We start from the raw sequence: 8658 nt of genomic DNA on the forward strand, positions 1-8658 counted from the left end.
TCCTGTCTCAGCCTCCCAAATACTGGGATTACAAGCATGTGCCACCATGCCTAGTTAATTATTTATTTTTTGAGATAGGGTCTTGATAGGTTGCTGAGGCTGGTCTTGCACCCAGTCTCAGCTTCTTTGTAGCCCTTTTCTTAAAGAGGAGTCCCTAAATGGTGTAAGAGCCATGCATATAAAAACCTGAATTTCTCTCTTTGCCCCTTCTCAAGCATCTTCTCTTCCCTCTCTTTCTCCTCAAGATGGCACCTGGGAGAGGGGAGATGTAATTGTCCTTTTGACAATGGGTAGGGATGTCTGCCATTTTAATGTATTCTAGGTTCTTGCTGAAGAAGCTGTACAAGAACCATTGTCCCTGGGACTTATGAGGATCGCTGTTCTTCTTTGCCGACTTAACCCTCCCCTTGGTAGTTGCAAAAGACAACTTTGGGGTCAGGCTGCAGTCCCTGGCTTACTAGTTTTCCTGTGGTCTGCTGAAAAAGTCACCTCACTTATACTGTGGATGAACTCCTAATGAACACGACGGCCAACACCCTGAACCCCTTTTCGTGACTAGCCTAGCCACAAGCTGGCCTGGGGAATGGGCTCTTCCCGAGGTCCATCGTCAGGCACCTCATTCAGTGACTTACCCATGTGGTATGTTGGATGGCACTCCATGCTGACTGCAGGGTTTCTCTGAGAGATTCACAGCCTGACCAGAAAGGAGCCTCTGGCTCTCTTTGTCTAGGATGTTTTGTTCTTCTGTTTTTGTACTTCTCCCACCCTGTGGAAAACTGCTCCCTTGTTGGGTCAGGAAATTCCCAGAGCTAGTAGTCTTATCTTCCGTATGCTGTGGGTCCCTGTAAACTATCTAGTCATCTCTACCTGGTCTTGAGAAGTCAAGTGTAGTCTCACAAGCCAAGCTTGGAATTTGAAAGTCAAGATAACTTATTTTAAACTACTGTCTTCTTAGAAAGATTTCCTGGCTTAGAATTTGCTGTGAAAGGAGATTCTCCTAAAGCAGTATGTGAATCCACTCAGTGGGAACCTTAATTGCCTCCATTTCCTGTTCTCCCCCATTGCTGAGCAGAAAATTCTTCACTCCCTCTTCTCTTTTTTCTCTCAAATTCCATCCTATTCTCCTTTATTAAACCTTGGTCATTTTTCGTATGGATGCTTGTGGTCATCTTCTATTTGGTTTCCTTCTGGCTGATGTTGATCCTTTTAGGCTCTTTTGATCTCTATTGCTTGAAACTTTTCAATGGTTCTTTCTGGCCACAAGAAAAAGTCCAAATTTCTTATGCAGTATATAGTGTTATCAGTTAACTGAACTACTGAGTTGTATCTGTGACTTATCCTGAATGCCATTTTTTCTTTATAACACTTAGTTTTATCTCTTCCCATAGTAAACAATGAAAGAAAGACACTGTATTACATGTTGGGCATCCCTAACCTGAAAATAAAAAAAAACTTGAGGTACCCTAAAATCTGAAACATTTTCAGCACCAGCATAATTATCAAAAGGTTTCAGATTTTGGTACATTTCAAATTTCAGATTTTCAGATTAGGGAAACTCAACCAACAAAGTCTGCAAATAGCCGGACGTGGTGGCGCATGCTTGTAATCTCCGTGCTTGGGAGGCAGAGACAGGAGGATCACACGGGTTTGAATCCAACCTCAGCTACTTAGTGAGGCTCTCAGCAACTTAGTGAGACCCTGTTTCCAAATAAAATATTAAAAAGGTATGGGAGTATAGCCCGGAGGTAGAAAGCCTCTGGGTTCCACCCCCAGTACCACCAAAAAAAAAAAAAAAAAAAAAAAAGTCTGCAAGTATTCCAAAATGTGAAAAACTCAGGAATCTAAAATGTTTCTGGCCACAAGCATTTCTGAGAATGGATACTCAACCTATACTCATATCTCATATAGTTTCTGATGACACCTAATTAATAATTTTATTATTTTGAATTTAATTGGCTTTTCCTTAAATGGCTAAGTATATTATAAATTAATACATATATTTAAATTGGATTTTTCTAAAAATATTGGTATAGGGATATTACATTTTGTCTCATCTTTAAAATCATCACTGAAAATTAGTAAAATATTTAGTATTAAAAGAAATTAAAATACATGGTTAAAACCCAAAAGAGATATTTCTAATTCTGTAATAGGGTTTTAAAAAATCATTACTTTTTAAAATTTTATATTTGGTATTGAACCAGGGGCATTTTAGCCCATCCCCTCCCAGCCCATTCTATCTTTCTTTCTTTCTTTCTTTCCTTCCTTCTTTCTTTCTTTCTTTCTTTCTTTCTTTCTTTCTTTCTTTCTTTCTTTCTTTCTTTTTTGTGGTACTGGGGATGGAACCCTTCTACCTCTGAGCTATACTCCCAGACCTATTTTTTTATATTTTTTCATTTGAAAACAGGATCTCTTAAGCCAGCAAGGCTGGCTTCGAACTTGCACGATCCTCCTGTCTTCACCTCCCAAGCGCAGGGATTACAAGTGTGCACCACCCCGCCTGGCTCATTCTATCTTTCTATTTTGAAAGTGTCTTGTTGAATTGCTGAGACTGGCCTAGAATCTGCAATTCTCCTGTCTTTGCTTCCCATGTTCTGGGATTATAGGTGTGCCATAAAAGAGTTTTAATAAAATGTCCCAAATAAGACAAAATTATGTAGGAAGAAGGAATCTAATTTCATCCTCATATATTTCAATGGTGAGGGCACTGCTATTTTCACTGTAAATTATTTTTTGTCTTAGACTAATGGTCCAGAGATTAATGGTCCAGAGATTTAATCATATGGGGACATTAAAATCTTGACATTTAAGCGCCGGGCGTGGTGGCGCATGCTTGTAATCCCCGCGCTTGGGAGGCGGAGACAGGAGGATTGCGCAGGTTCGAAGCCAGCTTCACTGGCTTAGGAGACCCTGTTTCCAAAAAATAAAAAATAGGTCTGGGAGTGTAGCCCTGAGGTAGAAGGGCTTCCAGGAACCCCAGTACCACCAAAAAAAAAAAAAAAAATCTTGACATTTAAGACATGTTCTTCCTCACTTTGCCATGATTTAACTTTGAATGCTGCACCAAACATGGCAGAATCAAATATTTTATGAACTGTGTTTTCAAAACTCAGTTCTTTACTGAGTGGAGTACCTGTTTTGGACCTCAGTTCCACACCTATCATGATTGACATCAGGCAACATCACAGTTGCTGTGGTTCAGAAAGCCCACTAGACTATGTGCCATATGTTCTTTATGGCAGTGTTCCTGAGTCTAAGCATTCCTCAGCCAGTATTCACCTAACAGGGAAATGTGTCTCCTCTCTTCTGTGAAGCTGCATCAAATGTGGTACAACTATAGGTGATCTCATTCTTCTATTCTCTGCTCTGCATCTGTGACCTTGACAGTTAGCTCCCGATGGGCCTGAGAACTATTTGCAGATGTTGGTGTATCAGCAGCACCTGAAGACTCAGTATGATGACTGCTGGGCTTCTAGCTTTGGCAGCCATGGTTAAATATTTTTCATATTTGCTTTCTTCCCTGCGTTTCCTCCTGTTTTAGTGACATGTTTCTCAGAATCATGGTTAGATTTATGTTGGTCGAGGCTTTTCATTCTTTCTTTTCCCCTCAACTTCCTCTTATAGATTAAAAACTCAGAGATTGATGATCCTTGGAGCTAGAACATTGGCTTTAGATTTGGAGAATCTTTAGATTTGAAGATTCTTTGAAGGCCCCGATCTAATTGAATAAATGTGGGCAAGCATGTGACAGAAGTCTCTGTTTCTTCATCTATCATATAGGTTTATTACCAACTGACAAGGACATTATTAATATTTTAATGCCATTTTTTTGTGAGTGAATGCTTTGAATGGTATAAAATGTCATACAATATTGACTTGGCATAATAATACTATTTTTTAAACTCATGGCTATTAAATTTCTGTGGGCAATCATATTGAATTGGATGAGTCTTTGCTATGTTATAATAACCAGCCATGTTAGATTTTTAGTTGCTGTGACCCAAATAACTGACAAGAACAATTTAGAGAAGGAAAAATTTATTCCAGACCTGAGATGGGGAGGAACATGATGTTGGGAGGCTTACAGAGGAGAAAAGTGTATTAGCACATGGCAGCCAAAAAACAGAGAGAGCAAGACAGGCCAGGGAGAAGACAAACCCTTTCAGGGTATGATCCTAGGGCCTACTTCCTCTAACTAGCTTCCACCTCCCAGTAGCCCATTCAGCTGTCAATGGGTTAATTCCTTTAATGGATGAATCCACTGATGAGGTCAGAGACCTCATGACCCAGCATTTGCCTACAAGTCCAACCTCTGAACCTTGCTGCATTGGGGAGCACGCTTTCAACACTAGTCTTTGCGGGAGATACCCGCATCCAAATCATTTCAAGTTGAATTCTGCCAACTTCTAGTGGAATTCATTGTAATGGCATTTTTACTGAATCAATGAATAGGCTGTACAGCTAAAGTCCAAAATAGCCTGGAGATGTAACTTTGTTTTTTAATAAAGAAGCTTCCCGTTTGTCTCGTTAATGGCACCTGCGTGACTCACTTCTTGAGCCAGATGTTGTACTTCGTCATCTCATAACGTGTCATCTCTGCACACTGACTTGCTTTTCATAGTTTCAGAAGCAGAATCTATTTCATCCCATCACCAGGATATTGTTGATGACAGCTGCCACACCTGAATAGGTAGCATTAGCTTTCACATGGACCTAGAGATGGATTTTTTTTTTTTTTTTTCAGAATCGAGCCAGCAGGGAACGAAACATATGGCAAGAAGAGGAAGAAGTGAAGACTCATTTCTATAACAAACTCTGAGTTTTGACAAGGCTCTCTGATAAACTGTCAAACTACCCCAGGGCTCAGAGGCAGGTAACTCTTCTCTATCTCTAATCTGAGCACTAAGATTTGCCCGAGGAAAGAGCGTTCTTACATTGTTACTGAAAAAAAAAAAAAAAAAAAACAACAACTGTGAGTTCTTTGTTCTTAGATATAATAAGGAAATATGGTTTGTAACTTTAGCCACTCTGCCGATTTTACCCGCATAGATGCTTAGTTAGACATCTGCCTGTTCTTGGATATTTTAATTTAGTAGGTGAGGGATGGGGCTCAGGCATCTATTTTCAAAAAGTTCTTTTGGTGTTTTTGACGTGCAAAAAGATAGACAGAGTATAATAGAAAACCTATCTAATGGATGATTGTTCTAGAAGATGGTCTTTAAGGCCTCTGCCAATGCTGAGTCTGTATGAATGGATGAAGATAAATCTTTACTTACAAGGCCAAAAAATGAAATGCATCAGAGACTAAGAGGCAGGGTGAAATGTATCAAGTGACCCATGAAATTTAGTAGGTAGTGCTGGGGAATGTGAAGCTCCACTGAAAAGCATTTAATTTAGCAAAGATTATATCTGTGGGTGAATTTTGCTCCTGGTCCCAACTTTTATAAAGTCTTGGGGAAATAAGAGGGATTTTGTGTGTGTGTGTGTGTGTGTTTAGAGTTTTCTTCAGCTTCTCCAGTATGAAATACACAGTTCTTTTTTTTTTAAGGTTTATAAAATAATGTTACAGCATTCAGTGTAATCCTGTAAATTCTCTTTTCACAAAGATGGAGGATAGGAATATGATTAAAATGCATCCATTCGCTGGGCATGGTGATGCACACCTGTAATCCCAGTGCTTAGGAGGCTGAGACAAGAGGATCGCAGGTTCAAGGACAGCCTCAGCAACTTAGCAAGACCTTCAGCAACTTAGAGATACCCTGTTTCAAAATAAAATAGGGCTGAGGGCGTATTTTGGAGATACAATGCTGCTCTTTCAATCCCTAATACAAAAAAAAAAAAAAAAAAAAAGGATCCATTTCCTTTCTCTCTCATTTTATTTCTCAGCTTATTTCATCTGACAGTTAAGTAACTGGAGAAAATTTGAACTAGCTGAGGATAATCAGAATAGTGAACATCGCATTCAGTTTATCTCGATTTCTTCTGCCTTTGAATCTATTCCTAACCGTGTAAGAATGTGGTAAGAAAATGTCGAAAAATAAGAGAAATACAGAGTAAGATAAAGTACTTTAAGAAAATTTGAGAACTCTTTTGAAGTTAGGAGTATTTTAGAGGCATCTGCTGAAAATGTTGCCTAACTGTGGTATTCATTTTTTTTTTTTTTACACTTTAGGGCAATGAAATTTTATGAGTCACTAAATACATATTTTGACATCTGGCTTCACTGTTTTTTTCTTTTTGAATGCTGTAAATCCTCATTATGAGAGTTTCCTTTCTGTCAGTCTTTTGATACTACATTTTCAATCATTTTCTGGGAGATTTACAGATGGTGATACCTAATTGCCTTAGGCCTTAGTTTCCTATTAATTCTCTAGCTAGGGTAAGCCATAAGGGCAAGAAATGGAATGTTAAATTTTGTGTGAGGACAGGCTACATTTTGGTCTTTCTTAACTGTATAATTTTGATCTTTCTGCCCATTTAATTTGTTAATGTAAATTCTTACTTTTAGCATTATTTAGACAATTTCTTACAGATTTAACGACTCTTGACTTAAAAATTTTATTTTGACACCTCTAGCTTTTAAACTCTAATCCATGTGAGATTCTGAGCTGCTTTAATTTTAAATTTGTTGATTTTATTTTGTAGAGAAATTAATTTTACATTGACATAACGTAATGACTATTCTTTTTTATGAGTAATTAAAAAATTCCAAACTATATATTTGTGATTGTCAAAAAGAGTTTTAAGCCGGGCATGATGGCTTAAATCCCTGTAATCCCAGTATTTGGGAGGCTGAGACAGGAGGATCCCAGATTCGACAGCCTGAGCCATGTAGTGAGACTTTTGGCAACCTATCCAGACCCTGTTTGCAAATAAAATATAAAATAAGGTTGGGGGTGTAGCTCAGAGATAGAATGCCCCTGAGTTTAGTCCCCAGTACCACAAATAAATATATAAATAAACATAAAAATGAAAAGAATCTTAATTTCTATAAGTAATAAAGTATATGCTGTTTGATACATAGAAAATATAGACTAACAAAGGGGCTAGTAATTCTCTGAGCTATGAAATAAAAATTTTTTCTGTGATTTCGCATTTTAGATTGTTGGTTCATGGATAAGAAAAGGACTAGATCATAGTATTCCGTCCTGATCAGAACCTTGTGAGGAGGTATATAAGGAAGTTCTGGGGTGAGTTTGTCTTCACATGAGCCAGGGAATTTAAGATAATGTGGAAGTTCCAGCTTTCTAAGAACCACCTAGATTAGTGACACAGTAAATGGGCTGGGAACCCCGCATGTATATGTACTTTTAGGAAATTAGCTCAAAATCTCTGAGGCATACTATAACATCTAAGATATCAACATTGAGCCCTACTCAACCACACGGACTCCGTAACTGACATGGCCTAATCTTGGATGTTGCTGCCAGAGTGTTTTTTGGATGAATTATTCTGTGCATTTGCTAAAAATAATCTATGGAGTGTCTAGGGAATGCAAGTTAGTTGCTGAAGCAAACTACAAGAACATTTAGGACCACAACATTCTTACAACTGTATTAAGAAGCTTGGCATGGGGGATAATGCTGAGCCTCTAACATTTCTCAGTAACTTGTTTCTAGCAGGGAACAATGAGGTGTCTAGACTCTGTGAAGTGACTCTCCCTTTTGACTTTTGCAGTTGACGAGGAAGGGTTTTTATTTTTTATTTTTTTCAGCCAAGGATAGGATTCTAATTCTAAAAGGTATTTAAAAAGGAATATATATATATATATATTGGTAGTACTGGGGATGGAACCCCTTCTAACTCCGGGCTACACTCCCAGACCTATTTTATACTTTTATTGGGAAAGAGTCTCTCAAGCCAGTGAGGCTGGCTTTGAACTTGCGACATCCTTCTGTCTCCGCCTCCCAAGTGCGGGGATTACAAGCGTGCGCCACCACACCCAGCTAAAAGGAATATCTATCCATTCGCCTGAGAGTTAGTGAGGAGTTTTACTTTCCTGACTTTTCTAAAGAGAATGCTTCACGATGAGACCTGGCTTTGGCCAGGGCTAAAAGCTAGGAAGAACCGAGGCCCAGTTTTAAGGGGTGATGCTTAGGAGAGTCAACACAAGTTTTGATCTTTGTTTCACAGGCTAACTCTGTGCCAGTGACTGGTTCTTATTCTCACTAACATCACGTACGTCAGTGCTATGACATCTGATTAAAATATTAAGATAGGTTTTCATTTTATTGCCTCTTTCTTGCATCTGGGCATTTCTTCCCCAGACAGCCACATCACACTGTGCATAGCATTTATTATTTATGAAGACACCTTTGGCATTGCAATTATTTGCTCTTCTTTAAATTAAAGAGTCCTCATCCTCATCGTATAACTGAAAAGATTAATAGGAGCAGGGGCAGCAAATGAAAAGCTGGGAAGGCCAACTTGCAAATCTGATTTAAATGTCTAGTATATTGAAATTGAAGAGAAGATGTAAAATTAAGAAAGTTACAAGCAGGAAATGGCAAACACCAGCTGAGGCGATAGAGAATGCCATATGTTATATGTTCTTCATGCTTTTTTTCCCCTCTGCTTTTTTTTTTCCAAAAAGAGACTATATATAAAATACACACATTATATATGTATATATATATACATGCATACATTACTCTGGCA

Source organism: Muscardinus avellanarius, assembly GCF_963383645.1.
Source record: "Muscardinus avellanarius genome assembly, chromosome: 2".
NCBI classification, from domain to species: Eukaryota; Metazoa; Chordata; class Mammalia; order Rodentia; family Gliridae; genus Muscardinus; species Muscardinus avellanarius.